The 22,906-nt window shown below is 40.6% G+C and overlaps 1 pseudogene; it reads right to left on the bottom strand.

Moving 5' to 3' along the window:
- Positions 1-8,591: 8,591 nt before the first annotated feature.
- Positions 8,592-18,424, bottom strand: LOC117485528 (annotated as a pseudogene).
- Positions 18,425-22,906: the final 4,482 nt, after the last annotated feature.

Here is a 22,906-nt window from a genome sequence, read left to right as displayed (position 1 = left end):
ACGGGACGGCGCAAAACGAGAAGCATCCGGACCCAAGTACTGTAGACGGAAGGAACGAGGTATTTGCAGTGTACAATGACAGAGAAGAGACTGTCAAGTTTGTCTGTACTCAGCATTGAATCAAAACGCACTAAAGCTTTGGATCTTAATCAGTTTGTGAGGCGTTTTGCGAAACAGAATGGTAATCGCCGCATCATAACAGTGATTGACAGCTGATAGGAATAAGATGATTGTTAATATTATCATATTAATTCAGACAAACATCGATGAGACAGTTAATTAATGTACTTATTGCAGCAGTCTGCATAGATTTGGTACCCCTGGTCCAAGAGTGAAACAAACTAATTCAGTTATTGTTTAGTTAAAATGCATTCAATTATGTCTGCCATTTTATATATTTCTATTTAACCTCTGGAGACCTGAGCCTGTTTTTAAGGTGTCAGGCTCGAAAATGCCACTAACACAACAAATGACTATATCTTCACTTCTAAAAGGGGTAAATTAATCATCTTTTTTCTCAAAGCAAGGTTACATCAGTGAGTTGGATGTAGAAGTGTCAGAATCAATATAGATGTTTTTATTTTAAAGTAAATTCAGATGGAACATAGTAAAAACATGCATGGAGGAGGGGACTACCGTGTTTTGCAAATGAAACGTGCAGAGTTGTATGCACCTGAAGGTTTCATGCAGACGTAGCTGTTGACTGTAGGTGCACTGCCGTCAGAGCACAACAGGAGTGGAGTGCACCAGCTGGGCGTAAAAAAGGAGGTCTTAACTCTAAGGTCTGGCTTAGCTACGTCCAACTTATGGCGCATTTCCACTACAGCGCAGAGCTCGCTTTAAGCGTGCCGTGCCCGGCCCGTTTTTGGTTGCATTGCCACTTGGCGTAGTTCCGGCTAGTGGGTACTATTTCAGTTTTTCTGGCCCCATAAAATCGAGGTTCTTTCCGGGCCAACAACCAGGCTGAGTCGGGCTGATGTAGAGAGAGAATCGCTGGCAAGGGGGCTACTACAACAAAATGAACATATTTGACCGTGATTTAATTGTAATACACGTTTCAAAATGATGCCGAAGTAACAACATACTGATACCGGTTAGTAAAAACCATGAATTAATGCTTTGACAAGTCTGCAGACAGACGGCAGGCAAAAAAACTTTTAAAATGCGTGTTTTCTAAATGGAGATGCTTTTTACCCCAAGAGATGTTATTGTTAACCATGCTTTGGTATATTAAACTTAGCCTGTTCTCTGTTTTATTTTTTAGCAATAGCAAGGATGACACAAAGGAGCAGGAGAAAGACTCCTGAACAGGATGCAATAGACCATATAATTCTGGGCAGAGACAAACCCTTCCTAGAGGCCAGGTTCATCAACACGTTTAAAGGTAAGCTATTTATCTCATACAGTATGTAGTATCAAAGACCGTATAGCATTGTTTCATCAATATGGTCGAACTGGGCACACAGGGAACCCTGACCTTTTAGTCATTGCTCTTAGGCCATCAGCCTCACATATTTTCAACAATGTACGTTTTCAGGAAATGTCTTTAAAATGTGTGCTCCTCTCATTGAAAAACAACACTGTATACCAAATCAATTGTGTCCTAAACTGCCAGACACCCGCTGTGTTTAGAGATGCTTTGACTACACTTTTGGGGAGGTTTCACAGAGCCTCTCCTCAGTGCGAGGGTTTTTTGGCAGGGTTAGCAAACTACCCGGCCCTTATTATTATATCATGAAGCCTTTTTAACCATGCATATGATCATTTATTGAAATCAAATGTGTACAACAGAACTTATGATAGCACAACATTGTCTATCCTCTCAATGTAGCCTCGTAATTATGACAGTGCACAATAATGGTACTTTTAACTTTAAAATATAACATTTGTGTTGACATTTTACGTTTTATTTTGTATATGTTTATACATATGGCAACAAAAAGTACTATTGCTTTACAAGTATTTTCTAATATGTTGCAACATCTAATCTGAACATTAGATGGAACATGCTGATTAAAACAGTGCTCTGATTATTTACAATGAAATTCAATATAAAATAATGTGTCACTTCATACCAGTAAATAATCGTGAACTCACCCCTGGATATAGTCAAATCACAGCTACCCTCAACCCTAGCAGTGTTGGCATCACTATGTTAAGCGTTTCAAAGTACTGTTAACCAACACCTTTTGCATATCACTGTGGAGCTTTATTGGAGAAAGGAGTGCGTGCTGATCAAACAATTTTACTCCGTATTTACCTGCAAGGCACTTTACATGTCAGAGGCTAACTTGGATGAAGCTTATGTGTGGATAGCAGTGTTAGGCATCTAACACACTCATGGCACATATTTACAAATAATTGGGTATAGGTAAATGTTTAATGTTAATGCATTTTTTTTGCTATTGTAGGATGTGGTGTTTTTACACGGGAATATATTGCACCGTCAACTTTTGTGGTGGAGTACCGTGGAATATTGGGTGTAAGTGAAGATCTAGATGTCAAAAATAACATCTTCTTATTCGATTTCATCTGGTCTGGAATGCACTTTTGGTGAGTTTGCTGCTTATTGATTACCTCAAATGGATAATTGACCATTACCAGATTTATGTGTTTCCTAGTGACTTCTTGTATGAATTCAGTGCTTTTCTGTCATGATACATGATGTTGTATCTGGACTATTTGTCTTACAGTATTAATGCTTCAAAAGAGGATGGAACACTTGGACGTCTTGCAAATGATAATCACAGGAATCCAAACTGCAGAGTGAAAAAAATCGTTGTCAAGGGAACCCCACACTTGTGCCTATTTTCTGTAAAGGAAATATTCCCAGAGGAGAAGATAACTTACAACTATGGGGATTCTGCTTGGCCCTGGCGCTTAAAGGTGAGGTTATGTTCTCTTTAGGACATTGCTTAACTGACAGGGAAAAAGTGTTGCATTGTTCTCCATGGTACTACCACTCAGCTCAGTTAAGCAGATTTAATTTATTTCAGCAAAAAATGTGCAGGCCTACTGTAGGGACAGCAGTCCTTGTAAGGACAGAGGATTTTAAAACCTGTTGACATGACTAGACATTAGATCATTGCCTTCATCCAGCATGTGCACACCTCCATAACTGTTAAACCTTTGCAGCACACACGTCAGATCAAACCACTACCACGGTGACAACAATGTCTTTTGTTTGTGCTACAATTTCAGGCTCCCCGGGAAGTAGCTTCTAACCCTGAGCCCGAGAGAGATCCTCCGTTGTCCCCAAGAACCAAAATGGCAAGTTGTACTTCATATCACAATCACTTTCTGTGTTGGGCTGTAGAGGGAAACAATACATGTACACTGGGCCTGTGACAGTATTGTACTTTTCTTAATGCTGTGAAAGATTAGTCACATTCCAGAAACTGAAACATATGTGTCTCTATATTATTTAAGCCATAGTTTGTCTACTGTTATTTACTGCACCATGAAAAGATAAATGCTCAGAGTAAGAGTTAGTAGTCGTATTTGGAACAGAGGAGCAGCGCTACCATGGCATTCATGAAACAAAATGAGGATGCCAACTTGTAATATGGTTAAAATGACAGTCCTACTGTGCTAATCAGCTTTCTTCCTGGGATGAGATATGCTGATGGCTGCTGCACACATAGCATGCTAACAGTCAATGTGTTAGTAGATTTTTTATCAATTATTGCTCTGTGATAAATTGCTTTTAGGCCCCAACATGTTATTTAGGGGCTAATAATGTCTTTTTATTTTCATTACTGGCTAATGAATTGGATAAAGTCGTGTTAATGTTCAGATGTGTGTCCCATTGATAGATTAATGGAAATGAGTCGATAATGTTTTAAAGTCGTGCCTATCTTTCACTTATTTACAGGAAGTATGTGGTGGGACACGAGAGGCTGGGACCGAACTTCATACAACTACAAACGTATCAGGGGACAAGATGGTAAGTTTCTATGTATTGTTTTTCCATACATTGTTGCGTGTCGCTGACTGGAATAGATTGAAGCTGTTTTACCAGGACTATTGTCTTGGTAAGGGGGCTCCGTTTCCCCATACTTTGGGTCACATTGAAACGGGTTAAATGTTATACTACACAGAAAGATGAAGGCCGTCTGGTCACAGGGTGTCTTGTAGGCACAGCAGTCCTTGTAAGGACAGAGGATTTTAAAACCTGTTGACATGACTAGACATTAGATCATTGCCTTCATCCAGCATGTGCACACCTCCATAACTGTTAAACCTTTGCAGCACACAAGTCAGATCAAACCACTACCACGGTGACAACAATGTCTTTTGTTTGTGCTACAATTTCAGGCTCCCCGGGAAGTAGCTTCTAACCCTGAGCCCGAGAGAGAACCACCGTCCTCCCCACAAACCAAAATGGCAAGTTGTACTTCATAATACTCTATCACCATTGTTTTTTCACACACTGGTAAAGGGAGGAATCTTTGTCACATATATGGCAAACAAGTTGGATATCTGTCAGCTTGTTAGCGTTGATGACGCCTTGACCTAAGATACACAATTTAGGCAGGACATACTTTCAATACTACTTCAACTGCTCTTAGTCAGATGCTAATAAGAGTTTTTCAAAATGAAGAGTACAATTTGTGTTTTTTATAAAATAAGGTGTCCAAGCAGACAACCTTATTGTTTTTTATTGTCATAAGGATTATGTCCTAAAAGTATCTGGGTCACATTTCACACTCAAACTAAATAAATATATATGTTATTTTAAGTGTGTTTATGTTCAATGTTTGATCCACAGTGTCATCATGAACTCACCAGTGCAGTTATTTCCTCTTTGGATAATTGTCATGATTGCAGAGGACCTGTCTCAAGCCTCAAATGGATTGGTTTTACGTGTAAATGTAAGTACCTGTCAAACAACACCGTTTTATTTTTTACTCTGAGATGATAAACATTTCGATAAAACAGACTTAATTTCAAATACTTAACTTAGATTCTAAATGACTTACTTTCTTCTTTGTTATATAGTGAAATGCACAGTGATTAAATGTTAAAATAATGCTCAAGAAATGTTACCAGTACATTTTTCTTGTGTAATTGTGTTTTTAGTATGTTCAACTTCATGGCACAAAACCTGCTTCATCAAGAACAACGAGTCACCGGTACGTAATGTGTTTATATAAATATCTGATTTCTTTGGATAATGAAAAAAATACAAACTTGGTGTTCCTTTATTTATTTTTTTAAAGATGAAGGACATCTGCCTTTCCAGTAATGAAGGTTCCGTCAGTGATAAAGACTACATTCCTGAAACGGCGTCTAGCAGCGATGGATCCAGCGCCGATGAAGACTGCCCACCTGACTCTGAAGCAAATACTGATTGGGATCATCTCATTGCCACCATCAGGGATTCAAAGCCACCCCATTGTAAGACTGCACAAACTGTCTCTACAAAGAACTATGTTGAACACCAAGACACGGCTGCTACTACCTCTGACAAATTCCAACTTCATGAAGATTTCATCCCTGATATGGCATCCAGTTCTGAAACAATTGAGAGTGTTGCAAATCCCAAAGACTCTTCTTGCACCCTCAAAAATTACTGTTATGTTTGCAGTAAACCTCAATCTAAGATTGCTCGTCACTTTAAGAAGCATGAGAAAGAACAACCTGAAATTGCTGAAGCATTTATGTTCCCTAAACATTCTAAAGAGAGAAAACGGTTACTAGAATAGCTGCGAAACAAAGGTAATTACCAACATAACCAAGAGACAATGCAGAATCAAAGCGGACCACTGAAACTAAAACGAACACCACGAAGATCAAATGTCTCACTGGATGCCAAAAGATATGTGCACTGTGTATATTGTAAAGGCATGTTTGTCCGCAAAGAACTTTGGCGCCACATGCGTAGATGTCCTTCAAAGACCATCTCAGACACTGAAGCAACTGGGAGGGCCAAAGTCCTAGTTCTGGCTGATATTGCGGAGTCAACTTTCTCCCAAGCAATTTCTCCTGTTTTGTGGAAGATCCTTGGAAATATGAAGCAAGATGAAGTAACATCAGTTTCACGGAATGATTTCCTCATACTGCAACTGGCTCAGTCACTCTACAATAAACATGGTAATGATTCGACAACATTTGAATATATCAGACAGAAAGTCCGTGAAATGGGCAGGCTCTTAATGAGCTTGAGAAGCAAATGTTCCTTATTCAGTTTTGAAGATGCTGTAAAACCAAACAACTTTTACAAAGTTATTGAGGCAGTCAGAGATGTCGCTGGTTACGATGAGGAGAAGCACTGCTACCACATACCAAGTCTGGCTCTGAAATTAGGACATTCACTCAAGAAGATTGGCAGTATTATTCTATGTAGAGCCATTGCTGCAGAAGATGAATTGATGATCAAAGCATCAGAGCGTTTCACACAACTGTGCACTAAAGAATGGAATGAATTTATCTCCCACACTGCTCTTGCTACTTTGACCAAGTCGAAGTTTAACAAACCGTGTACAATACCTTTTACAAAGGATGTGCAGCTCCTCCACCAGTACCTGGAGAAGAAATCAGCTACTGCTATGGAGAACCTTCAAAAGAACGAGACTTCACAGAGTTATGCAGAACTAGCCAGAGTTACACTAGCTCAAATCATTATCTTCAACAGACGCCGTGCAGGAGAGGTCTCAAAAATGACACTTGAAGCATTCATGAAAAGAGACCAGACTGAGCTTCATGAGGACATTGCTGTTGGCCTCTCGCCATTCGAACAAAAGCTGGCCAAGCATTTCAGTAGGGTAGAAATAATGGGCAAAAGAGGAAGGAAAGTTGCCATTTTGTTAAACCCTGAAGTTGTCAGTGCAACAACACTCCTTGCTGACAAAAGAGACTTGTGTAATGTGCACAAGGACAACCCTTTCCTATTTGGAAGATCACAGTGCCCCTCCACCAGCTTCTACAGGGGACAGGACTGCATCAGGCTTTTTGCACGTCAGTGTGGTGCAAAACATCCGGGGTATCTCAGGTCTACACAACTTCGCAAGCATGTTGCAACATTGTCCCAGATTCTTAACCTTAAGAACAATGAGCTTGACCAACTAGCCAACTTCTTGGGCCATGACATACGGGTCCATCGAGACTTTTATCAACTGCCAGAGGCAACTATTGAGATTGCAAAAATCTCAAAGCTTCTACTGGCGATGGAGAAAGGATCTTTGGCTGCATATCAAGGAAAATCTCTTGACGAGATTGAAGGTATGTGCTCAATTTATGTATTATTATTAGGGCTGTCAGTCGATTAAAATATTTAATCGCGATTAATCGCATGATTGTCCATAGTTAATCGCAAATTAATCGCACATTTTTTATCTGTTCTAAATGTACCTTAGAGGGATATCTTTCAAGTTTTTAATACTCTTATCAACATATGAGTGGACAAATATGCTTTATATGTTTGTTTATTATCATTTGAACAATGACAAATATTCTCATGAATATTAAACACAACAACCTGAACATTACAAATATTCGCCTCAATTCATTCAACCTGGAACCTCTCTCATGTGTGTGTGTGTGTGTGTGTGTGTGTGTGTGTGTGTGTGTGTGTGTGTGTGTGTGTGTGTGTGTGTGTGTGTGTGTGTGTGTGTGTGTGTGTGTGTGTGTGGTGTGTGTGTGTGTGTGTGTGTGTGTGTGTGTGTGTGTGTGTGTGTGTGTGTGTGTGTGTGTGTGTGTGTGTTGTGTGTGTGTGTGTGTGTGTGTGTGTGTGTGTGTGTGTGTGTGTGTTGTGTGTGTTGTGTGTGGGTGGTGTTGTGTGTGTGTGTGTGTGTGTGTGGTGTTGTGTGTGTGTGTGTGTGTGTGTTGTGTGTGTGTGTGTGTTGTGATGGATCGTTGAGCTATGTGCAGCTCAAGGCATATATGCTCGAATGGGAGCTGCCTGGACGCTGCAATAATGTTGCGCGTACTATCCGTGCTGAGTGTGCTGACTTTTCGTACAATGTCACACTGCATAAAGTCAAGTGCTCGGCGCAGTTGTCGGCGAAATGTCATTGAAACAGCTCCTTATATCCGTTAGCGCAGCTAGCTAGCACCAGATGCTAACAACAACAACACGTAAGGTGTGCCTCGCTCGCGCGAGTCGCGCCACACATACACACTCCCTCCCGGTCCTCCCGATGGCCAGTCCGGGCCTGCCAGTGAGCGTGGAAGTGTGGTCTGCCACAAGCGGGCGGCAGGAGCGGGGCTGTAAGCATCAGCTTGTCGATGGTATTTTACACTCGATGCTCTCTGAAACTACGGCGGCCGAGGACAAAAAATACACATGCGTTAATCGCGTTAAAATAATTAGTGTAAATAAATAATTTTTGCGTTAACGCGTTATTAACGCGTTAACTTGACAGCCCTAATTATTATTATTACTACTTATGATAATATTATTATTAAAATGATAATAATAATACAAAGCCTTTTCAATAGATATCTTCCAATACATTTACAAAGTGCATTACAGAAACAACATTCAGAAAAAATATAACTACACGAGGAAATTGACTAAAAGGACGGGAAATTAAAATTGGACAAATCAACTCAGGTAAATTATACATAAATATATTGATTTGTGTTTTTCAGATGAGTTGGAACCAGATCTGGAAGAAGTTCAGGGGGAAAACATTGATGAAGATGATGAAGATGATGGAGACATGGAACATGATGGAGATGAGGAAAAAGATGGAGACAATGAAGAGCCAGATCCTGCACATGGAGTAAGGGGTATGTAACACAGATGTTCTTTTTCAGTATATGTGTGTAATGGTACAGATTTGGGAGAGTACCTTTTTTATAGGACAATATCTAGCAATTAAGGGCTGCCCACTGTAGAGCCATCTTGTTGCTTTATTGGCACCACAAAATCAGTGACATTTCTAGCACATTACTCTTCAGACATGAAAAAAGGTGTACAGTAATCACCTTAAAAAGGCACAACAGTTACCAAAAGTAGGTCTCCTGGAGTAGGTCATATGGTGTGGTAAAGTTTAAAATCTAATTGCAATCATATAAGCCAGGGTTACTTTTTACTTGTGGTCAAACAGAAAAAATCTTTGAAATTGTCCTCCATTAAATCTGTAGACTCAGTTACTATCTCTACCATCTAAAGCTTGCCTGTTTTCTAATTATTTTCACCAGAAATGGGAGGAATAAAGAGTCCTGATGAAGTGTCCTCCAACTCTCAAGGTCATGTGTGGAAGGGCCTTAGATTGTCTTTTTGTTATTTCACTGTGTTGGGGGCATACATATAGGTTACATATACTGTGTAGGTTGTGCCTATTTTGGTTGATGAAAAAACATGTTACCATTTATGTTATGTTACTACTACAATGTTTCTTGGATAAAGAGACCAGTTTAATTACAGATGTTCCCCCTCCAGCTATCAATACAAATAATATTGTAGTATTTAGTATAGGCTGTTGCATTAGCTAAATCTGTTTATTTTTCATGCTAAGAAACTTCAAATATGTGAATTGCCATGTTGATATACATAGTATATTTCAAGATTGTTTTTTTATTAGGAAAAAGAAAAAATGCGGATTTGACTCAGCATGAAGCCTACCATTCCAAAGGTAATGTAAATGTGCATGGAACATTTTAATTATTGATTTCAAAGGAAAAAGGTGCATTGAATATTATTTTTGAAATGAGATTCAAGCCCCATTTGCATTAGAAACATGTTTTCATTACTTTATTTTCAAGGGGCTTATCCTTTAAGGGTGCAGTTACAACCCAAAAAGGATCCAATTGAATATACTACATGTAATATGTTTCTGGTTTCACCAATGATGTAAGTTATGTTGGTGTTTCTTCATTTAAAATCTGATCTGCTCTTGTCATTTTGACTAGCCACTTCTGATGGCCTGCTGTATCCATTACAGAGGTCTGTTGAGTGCATAAATCCAGTCAACATGATTACTGTACTCTGTATTTTTTCTGGTACGTTAGCAGTACAAATATACTTTACTTGGAGCAGAAATCAGAATTTGCAGAGAATCTGGATGTCTGTGAAAATTGTGATAATCTTACAGTCTTGAAATCATTCAGCCAACTAACTCTGTATGCAATTAAACCAATAATTAAAGCAGTGTAATGCTGTAAATTGATAAATGTCGCATTTATAAAGAAGAGTAAACATTTTTCACTAAACAACTCTAAATACACCTTTTATTGCCACTTCAACCTCTTCTCATACCCACTGTACCTGGATAGCTAGTCAAGAGAACACGGTAGTAACCCCCCTCCTAATTAACAATGTACCCCATGGAATTTTTATATATATATATATAAGAAGCAATTACAAAGATTGAAGTCCAATGTTTTTCTGTACCTAAAGGCATCAGAATCTGAGTATCAGATTCAATTTGGGTTTATAGCCGAGCAAATGTACACCTACAAATAATTTATAAACATTGAAAACAAGCTTGGTTAATACTACTCAAGTGTGTTGACAAAAATTAAACTTCTTTTGAGTTTCTTTCTTTTGAACACTGGAAAATGATTTTCTTTATTGTGTATACTGTGAACACCTTTTAAATGATTAGTATTAGGAATTTTGGAAAGTATATTTACAGAGCACTATACTTAGAATTCAGTTGGGGACATGATTTTGTCTGCATAAAGCTCTAGGTTTTTAATATATTTTAATTAAGGTACAACTAACTAACAAACCCCATACATGTTTCTATTGAATGTATACGTGTTTAATCTAAATGTAATGGTTTTTTTCTACACATTATGAAAATGACATTCTTTTTCTCATGATTTGCAGCAGTCCACCAAGGAAGATCTGTGAAAAGACCATGGAGCAAAAATGAAGTTAATGCTGTATTGAAACACTTCAAAGTACACATTACAAAGGGGCGCCTCACATCAAAGTTGGAGTTTGAGCAGTGCAAGCTTGCTGAAGACCCTATTTTGAGAGAAAGATCTGTTCAGAACATAAGAGATTGTGTAAGGAACAGGGGCCTGATGTTTAAAAGGAAATCAGTCTCATAGTGAGAGACCAGTTTGCAGAACTTGTTTACAGTATTTAAGAATCCTTGTTTTTGTACAGTTCCAGATAACAGTTCCAATAGAGTGGCACAGTTAACATCACAAGGGCTTCCTCCACAAAAAGCAATGGTCTTTTTCCATTACATTATTGTATATTGAAGAAAATAAGCTTTGTGGGTGAATGCAGTTGGTTATTTAAGTTTTTGATTTGCTTTTCTTCACTGCAAAATCATCAGTTTCTCTGGTTTTACTATTTATAGGTATGTGTTTAAGTAAAATTAACATTTTTGTTTAATTCTATTAACTACTGACACAACACAATACTAATGTTTTAACTTAAGAAGAGTTAAGAAATCAATATTTGGTGGAATAACCCTGATTTCTAATCACAGCTTTCATGCGTTTTGGCTGCTCTCCACCAGTCTGTCACATGGCTGCTGGGTGACTATGCCATTCCTGGTGCAAACATTCAAGCAACTCAGCTTTTATGGATGGCATGCTACCATCCATCTTCCTCTGGATCACATCTGGACAGACTGGTGGAGAGCAGCCAAAACGCATGAAAGCTGTGATTTAAAAATCAGGGTTATTCCACCAAATATTGATTTCTGAACTCTTCTTAAGTTAAAACAATAGTATTGTGTTGTTTAAAAAATAATATGAACTGGTTTTCTTTGCATTATTCAAGGTCTGAAAACACTGCATCTTTTTTGTTATTTTGACCAGTTGTAAATAAAATAAATAAATGCTCTAAATTATACTATTATTTGAAATTTGGGAGAAATTTCAGTAGTTAATAGATTAAATCAAAAATGTAAATTGTACTTAAACACATACCTATAACTAGTAAAACCAGAGAAACTGATGATTAAGCAGTGGTAGCATTTTTTTTCTGTATGAGCTGTATGTATTTGTACATATATAGATACACTTTTATTTTTCTAAGCATTTAACCTTAAAATGTATTAACAAATATATTTGGTAAAGGATATTTTAGTTTTAAGTGAAGTGAAGTGAAGTTTTAAGTTTTTTGGTGATGAAAAAAGGATCATTAAAAATGAGGTAAAGTCTATTAAGTCTTGTCCTTTTATTTGAAAAAATCCCATTGACCCTACAGTTTGAATCTGTCTAATATTCACTTTTGAGGCAAAACGTATAAATTATGTCAGTATATTCTTTCTTTAGAATTTGAAATATCGGGCCGCAGGTGGCACAGTGTTTAGTGCGCATGAAGGCGGTCTCCGCTGCCTAGTAGGTGGGCTCGAATCCCAAGCCCTTGAAGCTTACAGGCAATGTCTTCTCCGTCTCCCCACTTCACAGTGGTCAAAAAAATCTTAAAAAAAAGAATTCAAAAATATCTGCAAATTAAAGTCCTTGTCATTTTGGGCACTCAACTGGTACAGAAATCCTGTAAAACAAAATATGCATTTGCAGGCCACACAACAGCAGCATCTTAGGGAGATCACTCCTTTGTCATTGGTGAGAGATGTAGGGGCTCTTTCACCTCAGCTAAAACTGTAAGTGATTTAGACTGTTGTCAACCAACAGAGAGCTGATGTTGGTCTAATGTGCAAATCTTGTAGATCAAACTGTCCAGCTCCCTTTATTACAACCAGTCTAACCATACACAAAAGCATTCTTGATGTTAGAGACCTGTTAAATCTGGGTGGTTCACAAATTCGCCTGATTTGCGTGTGCATGTATAAGTCATATATATACACTATATTAGATGGTTAGTGTGTGTATACAAAGAATTGCATAGTTATACCAGATGTCCTTATAACTAAGGTCTTGTTAGGTTAGTGTGTGTGTATAAAATGTCCAGTTATACCAGATGTCCTTATAACTAAGGTCTTGTTAGGTTAGTGTGTGTGTATAAAATGTCCAGTTATACCAGATGTCCTTATAACTAAGGTCTTGTTAGGTTAGTGTTTGTGTAAACAATGCCTAGTTATACCAGATTTCCTCATAACTTAGGTTTTGTTGTAAGAATTATAACCATTATACCCTTTGAGCTCATAACAATGGCCTCTGTGTTTGTGTGTGTGCATAGGTGAACTCCAAATAGTGGTGCAGGAATGAGTCCTAAAACCAGGAAGTGAGTCAGCATTTCACCACTTCCTGTTCCCTCGTCTCAGAGCCAATGGGATCTCTCCATAGGATTTTGGAAAATAGCTGGAAATAAGGTCTGTGGTTGAGACACATTGAAGAGACGGATCACGTTTTGTTCTAGGACATTAAATCCATCAGCAGTGACCACACTGGTGATTTCTGAAGAGTTGACGTGTCTGAAAAACGTTGGTTGTTACCAAGTGGCTGAATAGGACTACAGAAGTCGTGGAGGACGTTGTACGTCATTACACCGAACACGTAAAACACTCCCGCTTAGTTTGTTTGCCCTGTTCTGCTTGAAAGCAAGTACCTGCCTCCTGCAAACTGTTCAAACAAACGCTTCAACTTGTACCATTTAGAATCTGTATGTTTGAATATGGATCTTAAGTTGGCGTGACGTTGAAGTAGCGACCCTGCTGTAGTTCGTTTATAGCAGGGGTTTTCAAAGTCTGGGAAGGTGAGCCTCCCCTCAGAGAACATGAGAACAGCCGCGTCCCCCCTCCCAATTATTATTGCTATCATTATTATTATTATTATTGTTGTTGTTGCTATAATGCAGGGGTATTCAATTGCATTTCAAAGAGGTCCAATAAGAGCAAATGTCATTAAATGCTCTGTTTTCGCTGTCTACCTTTCTCTTTTTTGAGCACGCCATTTGAAGTTACTCCAACTGTTTCTCTCTTCTTGTCTCGTCTCTGTGTGTTTGAATCTATCGTGCTGACTCACTGACTGCACCGATTTGAATGGCTGAGTAGCATCACCTCCTAAAAACATTAAAAAATAACTTTTTAAAACCTTTTTATCTTTATGTTTTAAATATGTGTTTTAAACATTTTTTACATTTTCAACATCGTGGATGAATCCTTATATGCTCCCGGCAACACACTGAACATCAACTTTGCCTCCTTATTACACTCACCCCTACTTTAGTGCTGGGAACAATGAGTCTGCGTCTTTGATGCGCACATGCGGGTGATGCGGGGATCAGAGTCCTGCGGGGATCAGAGTCCTGCGGGGATCAGAGTCCTGCATTGGGTCGGTACCCGACGGGTGACCCGCAAAAAAAGTGATTCGCGGGTGGTAAGTTTCCTCAGACCTCTCCCCGCGGGACCGCGCATAATCATAACCTCTGCACCGCATCAATCTGCTGCTGAGCGCGCCACATTCGAAATGGCTGAGGTGAAGCTCTAGCGGAGAATACAGCATTGTAAATAACTCTTCCTCAAGAGCGAAATCCAACGTCTGGGAGGCTTTTGGTGTCATGGAGAAAATAACCAACATCCCACGCTTTTTGAGCCAAATACGCAACTGCGTGTGTTAATAATTGCATGTTTTCAGTGCTCCTAGGATATGCGGGTTCGGGTCGGTTTGCGGATCTTGTGCCGACGGGTCGGGTCGGTTTGCGGAACTAATTGGCAATATGTGCGGGTGGCGGGGCGGGTTCGGTATTGCACGTTGCAGGTGCGGGGCGTGAGCGGGTCTTGAAAATCAGACCCGTGCAGGACTCTGGCGGGGATGCAATGTAGACAGGAATAAACGCAGATCAGCCTCTGGCTGCAGCCTTGACCGGTACTTGCTTTTGATCAAAGTCAATGCGGAAAACCCGCACTCACACCGGTAGGTGGAGGTGAAGGGTATGAGCACTTTTACAACCTTTTTGGCGAGGTGGGGGAACTCGGTCTCCACAGACAGCCAAAAGTGTGCAAGTGACACTTTACTCATCTTGTTCTCGTTACTTTTTTTTCTCATGCTGCGCCTCCCCTGAAGCTCTCTGGCGCCCCCCCAGGGAGGCGCGCCTCACACTTTGAAAACCGCTGGTTTATAGCATAACGTTAGCATTTTGCTTCTGGCGACTAGATTTATGATTAGAAAATTATAAAAGTAGGGTAGACATATGGAGATTAACCGGCTGAACAAAACGTGCATTTATCAAACAGGTTCGTTTTCCACAGACCTTATTTCGAGCTATTTTCAAAGTCCTATGGAGAAATCCCATTGCTTTTTGTCGAGGCAACCCATGCGCAGCTTACTTCCGGGTAAATATGTCATCCCTGCACCACTCTATAGACCATAATAGTCCTTATAATTCAAGTCAATGAAATGAGATTGTGAGTGCATTCATTTTTGCTTCAGTCGGTGTATTTTTGATTTAATGTTTAGGATGTTGGAGAGATATGATAATGTAATTATCATTCAAAAGTATAAGTTTGCTTTTTGTTCAGGAGTTAAACGTTTTTTTCAAGAGGGGAGACAGTCAGGACTGTTCAAATGTTTTTATTTGCACGTCCTAGTATATAATCATGTTGCCACTTTAGTATTTTATATTTTTTAGAAGTAGATATGTACATTTTATACAAATTAACTTAACTATATATTTTTTGTAATTTTTTTATTTCACTGTTTAAGTGTTTGCAATGTTTGTATTGTCACAATACCAGAATTGCCAGTTATCAATACATGACTACATTTCAACTTAGCTTTTGATCTTGACCTTATTTCTGAGCAACTCAATCAACTTAATATTCACTTGTCCACTAAAAAGACAACATTTCTCAATATTTCACTTCCTTCCATGATAATTTTAGGCTGCGCAGGTTCTATCATATGTCAAGGTCTCTGTCAGAATTAAATCCTCTGTCACTTTTTAATGACAGCCGACTGGTAAAGAGATTGTCAGAAATACTTGTATTGTCCATCGCAAAATCCCTGCATATGGTTATTAAAAACAGGTGTTTGTCATCAAAGCAACAAGAAAAAAGCTGCATATGTTGATGTTCAGGTCTCTGAACACTGAGGTCTGTGAAAATGAGAAAGTGGTCTGCTCTTTGTACCATTGCTCTCCTAAGTTAAATACCTTTTTCTCTTCAACATTTAAAATAAACGGAAGTATTGGGCTACTTTTTCAGTAACAAAATATTGCGCAACACATGTTTGAGGATAATGTCCAGTGAAACCATTATTGTCCTCATGAGTACAGGTTTTCTACAAATCTGTGTGTGTGTGTATATTGTCCAGATATGCCATTGTGGTCCTCATAACGTAGGGACTTGCTTTGTGTATGGGTGTGTATGGGTAATGTCCAGCTAATCCAGAGGGGTTCTCATAAGTCATAATTTTGTCAGGAAACGCCCAGTCCCGCCCCCGTCCCCACAGTCCTGTAGAATTTCAGGTCTACAGATCTCTAGACTCTTTTACCAAAACTGAATTCTAAATAGCCAGAAATGTAGCTGAATTTTTTATGATCAGTTCAAGCACTCTGCTGTCTCTCTACGGCAAAGGGAAAGGTGGGTCCCCATAAATCAGTGTTTGAACTGGTACGAGGAAAAAGTCCTGACACACCACCCGTACCTGTGTGTGTGTGTGTGTGTGTGTTCAGTTTAGCTCAGCTCATTTCCAGTAGCAGACCAGCAGGTCCTGCAGCATGGGACCTGGTGCTCTCTACAAATGCACCTGTTACACTTGGTGCACGTGGTAGAAGACCTCTTTTTTAGGCCTGTGCACAACCAGCACACACGTCTCCTTCTGGTCGAGCCCGTGGCAGGAGTGGTGATGGCGGTCCCGGTGGTTTCTGCGAGGGCAGCAACATTGGTCTGTAACTCCATCACCATGGAAGCAGCAGCTGCTGTTCGCGGGGGGTGCTTTCTCCGCATGATCTGTGAGGACACCATGGATTTCCCCAGCTCTTCTAAGAACAACCTCCGTTTGTAGGTTCTTTGCTGGTTCCAGGAGGGATTTACTGCAGTGAACAGCACAAAAGCATTGAAGGCAGAGACATCAATGCAGTTGAAGAACAGGACAAGAGGCCACCGAAGTGTCCGCCTCCTACAGCTGTAGGTACTGACCACCTACAAAAGAGCAAGGAAAAAAATAGAATATAAATAAATAAATATCCTTCCTCAGCATTCACAAGTATTTTATATAATTCATTATTTATATAAATGCAAGAAATATGTCTAATGAATGATAAGCACTTATAATAAATACATAGTTATCTCAAATAAACACATGCAATCAGTGAGAATAAATAGACTACGTTTGGAATCAATTCATATAGTAATAAAAGCATATAATCACATACCTTGTCAAGGTTGTCCACGCCACCCTTGCAGCGATTGTAGTCGATGATGACTTGTGGTTTCTTCTTCTCATCCTGATGTACAGCTCACTCTCTGTGTTTGCTGCTCAGAAGTAGGACATTTCTTCCCCGCCGCGGGATGTAGCTGACTGCTGTGGTGGTGGTTGTGAATGCAAACACAGATGACAAGACAGCTCTCTGCTTTGTCTGCTTCAGTTTGGGGGGAAGCTCAGGCTTGTTTGCCCTGATGGTCCCTACCAGGGCCACTTTCTTCTTCAGAAGCTCCTGGGCAAGTGAGTAGGAAGTGAAAAAATGGTCACATGTAAGTGTGACACCCTTGAGCCCCTCAGTCATGTCCAGGATGACTCGCTTTCCCTGGCCCTTCTCCGGAGATTCACCAGCGGCTTTTCCAGTATACACCTGGCACCTCCAGGCATATGATGTGGCGACATCTGCGGTGATCCAGATTTTCAGCCCGTACTTCGCTGGCTTGCTGGGGATGTACTGCCGGAATTTGCAGCGGCCTCTGAAGGCTACGAGCTGCTCATCGACACAGATGTCTTCCCCTGGATTGAACAAGAGTGGGAGGCGCTCTGTCCACTTGTCCCACATATTTCGGAATGCTGTAAGCTTGTCCTTCTTGTATCGAGCAGGACGGGTGAGTCGGTCGTCGAATCGGAGGCTGGCGCTTATCATTTCAAAGCGTTTGTGGGACAGGGTGGCCCTGAAGATTGGTCTCCCACTCTGGTCATCCCACAGGCTGCGGGTAGATTCCCCTTTGGACCGGTACACACCCGCCAGGATGAGAAGTCCCATGTAAGCCCGAATCTCTTCAGCATCCACATCGTTCCATCCTGACACTGAACGCCTCCCATATAGATTTGTCATCTGTAAAATCAGCTGAATCATGTCAGGAGTGAAGAAAAGGTCAAAAGAGGATGCCACATCATAAATTCTTGATATGGCATATCTTGTGGGCCCTGGAATCATGCCGGTGGGTGCCTGAATGTAGCGCAGCGTCTCCGTATGAGATGGAGACCAGACTTGCCCATTTTTCCCTGTCCACTCACTGTTAGGATGGGCCGGATCCTCAGTGTCCTCCCCACTTTCAGACAAACGTTCAGAAGCACTCTCAGTTGTGGAGGATTCCAGAGATAATTCAATGTCAGACTCGGAGCTTGTTTCTTCAGAAGAAGAGTCATCGCTTGAAGATGAAGGCTGCATGACCATTTCTACGGCCTCTTCTGCAGTGAAATGCCTCTTCATTTTAGCTCCTACTCTTGGCTCCAGGACTTTCTCCTTCTCTGCTCACTCATGAAATAACCCCTCAGCCAAACTGCATGTTAATATTTGGCTGTGAAAGCAGCCAGGTGCATAAACAAACTAACAGTTGTTTTTTGTTTTTTAATTTCTCAAGCAACTCTTCAAAGACACATGAAATGCATCCTTCAAAAGATCAAAAGATGCCCTTTTTTTTACCCTGAAATGATCAGTGCATGCTTACAGACACAGACAGACACACACACACACACACACACACACACACACACACACACACACACACACACACACACACACACCCTGTGTTGGGGCCCCGAAATGCTGACATTACAAAATGCATGGTTTTATACTGCAATGGCAGTGAGATCAAAAAAGGTGGTTTGAATGGCAGTCAATGAGGCATTTTTTGCCACGAAGGGGTCCAGAGGTAGTATCTGATACTACGTAAAAAATAATAATGCAGTCAAATCAATTTTGTTGCTAATCTTTGACACATCCAAGACTCTAATAACCACCAAAGTTCCATCCCTCTACTAATTATTATATCGAACATTTTTCATTTTTTGTGTTTTTTTTTAATAAATAATTAGATAATTCAAATAATTAAACAGGCATATAAAGGGTTAAAATCCTGAAAAATATCGAATGTTTGGTAGTTGTGAGTACGTTATAAGTTGTTTAAGTGATTTATGAAAAAAAAAGTAGAAAGAAATATTAATGTATAATGATTTAATAGCAGTTATTATGGGCGTGTACATTTTTGCCACGAAGGTGTCCAGAGGTAGTATCTGACACTACGTAAAAAATAATGCAGTCAAATCAATTTTATTATTAATCTTTGACACATCTAAGACTCTAATAACCACCAAAGTTCCATCCCTCTACTAATTATTATATTGAAAAAATGTAAGGTTTTGTGTTTTTTTTGTAATAAATAATGCAAATAATTAAACAGGCATTTAAAGGGTTAAAATCCAGAATATTATTGAATGTTTGGTAGTTTTGAGTACGTTATAAGTTGTTTAAGTGATTCATGAAAAAGAAAGTTTAATAAAATATTGATGTATGATGATTTAATAGCAGTTATTATGGGCGTGTACATTTTTGCCACGAAGGTGTCCAGAGGGTACAAAATGCATCACGAGAGTATATAAAACATGTAAGAGTAAACGACAATGGATTTCAAAAATTTGACTCAAAAGAAGACTTCTTACAGAATTTCATGCCAAAAGCTGTAACACAGCTGAAATGATCACCAAATTTAAAAAAAAAGTCAGGAAAAATGTACAAAAATGCCCGAGGAGGGCACAAGGGTTAAGGGGAATATACTACCTAGCGAGACTGCTATGTTTAGGCCCGGGAACGCCCCGAAAGCCATCCCCCCCCAGCACAGCGGCTTTGAGGGGGAATATACTACCTAGTGACTGCTATGTGAAGGCCCGGGAACGCCCCGAAAGCCACCCCCCCTCCCAGCACGTCGGCTTTGAGGGGAATATACTACCTATTTATGCTACCTAATGAAACTGCTATGTGTAGGCCCGGGAACGCCCCGAAAGCCATCCCCCCCAGCAGCACAGCGGCTTTGAGGGGAATATACTACCTAGTGACTGCTATGTGAAGGCCCGGGAACACCCCGAAAGCCATCCCCCCCAGCAGCACAGCGGCTTTGAGGGGAATATACTACCTATATATGCTACCTAATGAAACTGCTATGTGTAGGCCCGGGAACAGCCCGAAAAGCCATCCCCCCCCCAGCACCGCGGCTTTGAGGGGAATATACTACCTATCGAGACTGCTGTATCTAGTATTGAGGCAGCGACAATGAGCTTACCCCCCCAAGCATGCAGCTATGAGGGGAATACACTATTATGAAATAAATATAATCTAACCCAGCAACCACCTGGTAGCAAACAGAATCCTACAGATATACATCTTTGAACGTTTACTCATTCATCGAGTAATGCAAGAGTTCATGGTTGTTTGTGCTGAAAGGATCTCATTCCTGTGAAGCATGATATAGCGCTGGTGGGCAGAAGATGACCGACGGCCCAGGATACTCAGGGTTGAGGTAGGCGGATATAGAGCTGCAGTTGTGGCTGCGTAGATTCTTAAACAGTGGGAATAGCGATCTGGGGGCAGGTCGCAGCTTAGGCAGAGATCACGCAGCTTGGAGGAGAACCCTCGTCGTTGGGTTTGCAGCCATCGAATAAACATGGGTGCCGACCAGTGGCGTCGCCTGGCCTGGGCATCCGGGGCTTTAGCCCCGGATGTTTTTTCTGTAGCCCCGGACAATTCTCCCTCAATAATATAATACATTAACCGTGCTTTACGTGAACCTCATCATGACACAAGAGAGGACGGCAACACTGTAATTTCCCGTGTTCAGTGAATGCAACAGAGGCATGACACCAGACCAATCAGAGAGTTGCATGGAAATAAACGTGTGCTTGTGTCATTCAAGCTCGGCTCTGTGTGTGTGTGTGGCAATAGCACATTTAGTGTGATAGAGAGAGAGAGAGGGAGAGATGGGGAGGGAGGGAGGGAGGGAGGGAGGGACCGGTGTCAGCATGGACCGTGTTGTTAGCATCTGGTTAGCTGGCTGCACTAACGGACATAAGGAGCTGTTTGTTCCACAACAAGCTGGAGGAGAGTCCTCTCCTCTCAGACTGAGAGACTCAGGTGAGCTAAAGGACTCTCTGAGTGTTTAGATAGTTAACTTTAGTCTAAGTTATCTCAGTGGGTCTCAAACGGTTTGGTCACAAATTATTCAAAAGATTATTTCCGCGGCACACCTTCATATGATCATTATAGTTATTAAAAAAAAGAGAATAAAGGAAAAACAGTTATGAAATACTATATGGCAGTAAAACAAGAATAGAGTTTAAAAGGGGAGTGATTAGTAAAATATCCATAAAGAAAAAGTACATCTGTTTACAGTTCTGCTTCATATGGGTGTTGAGAGGTATCCATAGATCTCTTCATTTTGCTCTCAAAGTGCACCAGATTGATGCATTTAACTTCAATATTTTAAAAAAAATCTTCCCGGGGGAGCATCCCCCCGGACCCCCCTAGAGGAGGTGAGCCCCCCACTCATAAAAAAATACCACTTTACCCCTGCCTATATGCCGTGAGCTGATTATCGAGCCTTCATTGTAACAGTCGCGGGTGTACTGTGTGTGTGCGTGTGGGGAGTGTTGCAGTAAAAAATGCCACTGTAGTGCCGCCGCCACTGTGGGCTAAGCCCCGAATGTTTTCAGGTCCAGGCGACGCCCCTGGTGCCGACCCATGTGTCAGAGGGCAATGGTGCGAGAAGTTCAGCATGGAAGATAAAGGACAAAGAAAACAGTGTTAGTTTTAGCAATGATTATTCGGGGTTCCTTGACTCCCCAAACAGAACTGTCAGACATTGAATGTTTCAAAACAGTGTGTATATTTGATCTACAAAGTTAATTCAGTAAGGGTGAGATTAAGCTGAGGATTAAAAGGTGAGAAGTCTGTGTATATTCGCCACCTGAGAAACCAATAGAAAGCTGTAACAACTGCATCTGACGTTTATCAATGTATAGTGAAAGCCCTTTGCCTGAACTTATACATTAACCTTTGCACGGGTGCAAAGTTAAGAGGCAGTCTTTATCATTGCGTGGAGGACGTGCCTTCTTAAGGCCCTTGATGAGCAAATGAATGAACTCTAGCGTGGCTTTATACTTAGCACTTGAAGATGCAGGATTCGAATGAAAATACAATTAATGCATAAACAACTATTATATCTATTGCATAAGTACACATGAGGTTGGGACAGAAGAAGATAAAAGTACCAAGCTGAATTGTATGCTTCGAATCATGCTCTTGGTTGGAGGAAGAATATGGGAAATCCTTGAGGGGCTTGACGTGTAGATCCAGAGTCATTTGATTGAACGAAGGGCATGGCAAGCTGGTGGACACACCACTCATTGTGAAATCCCCCAAACCAGCAGAAGCGCAGCATCTGTAAGTAACTAGAGAGGATCTGAAGACACCGCAAGGTCATTATAAAGAATGAACATAACATTCCACTCGTCGCATAGTAGAGGGGCTAAGGACCAAAGATCTGAGCAATAACCATCTCTAAGGTTGCATTCATGCCGAATAGTCCGCGTCTTTACACCAGACGCAAGTGTATTACATCGTTTCATTTGCAGAAGGTTGGGTTTGCGTTCACCCAGGCAACCTCAAACGGACTATGAACTGTAAACTAAAGTCATTGTACGGAGATGCTTTTCAACATTTGCGGGACATTAAGCGGGTAAAACGCAGATCCCAGCAATTCTACAGTAGCCTGCATCATAGAGCATTGGCAGTTATTCTCCTGCTGCTGTTAATCTGGAGAGTGTATCAACAGACTCTGCGGCCGGCGCATAGGATTATAAATCAGACAACGTGCATAAAAACATT

This window comes from Trematomus bernacchii, unplaced genomic scaffold, assembly GCF_902827165.1.
Source record: "Trematomus bernacchii unplaced genomic scaffold, fTreBer1.1, whole genome shotgun sequence".
Classification (NCBI taxonomy): domain Eukaryota; kingdom Metazoa; phylum Chordata; class Actinopteri; order Perciformes; family Nototheniidae; genus Trematomus; species Trematomus bernacchii.
This window is presented reverse-complemented; position numbering and strand designations above follow the sequence as displayed.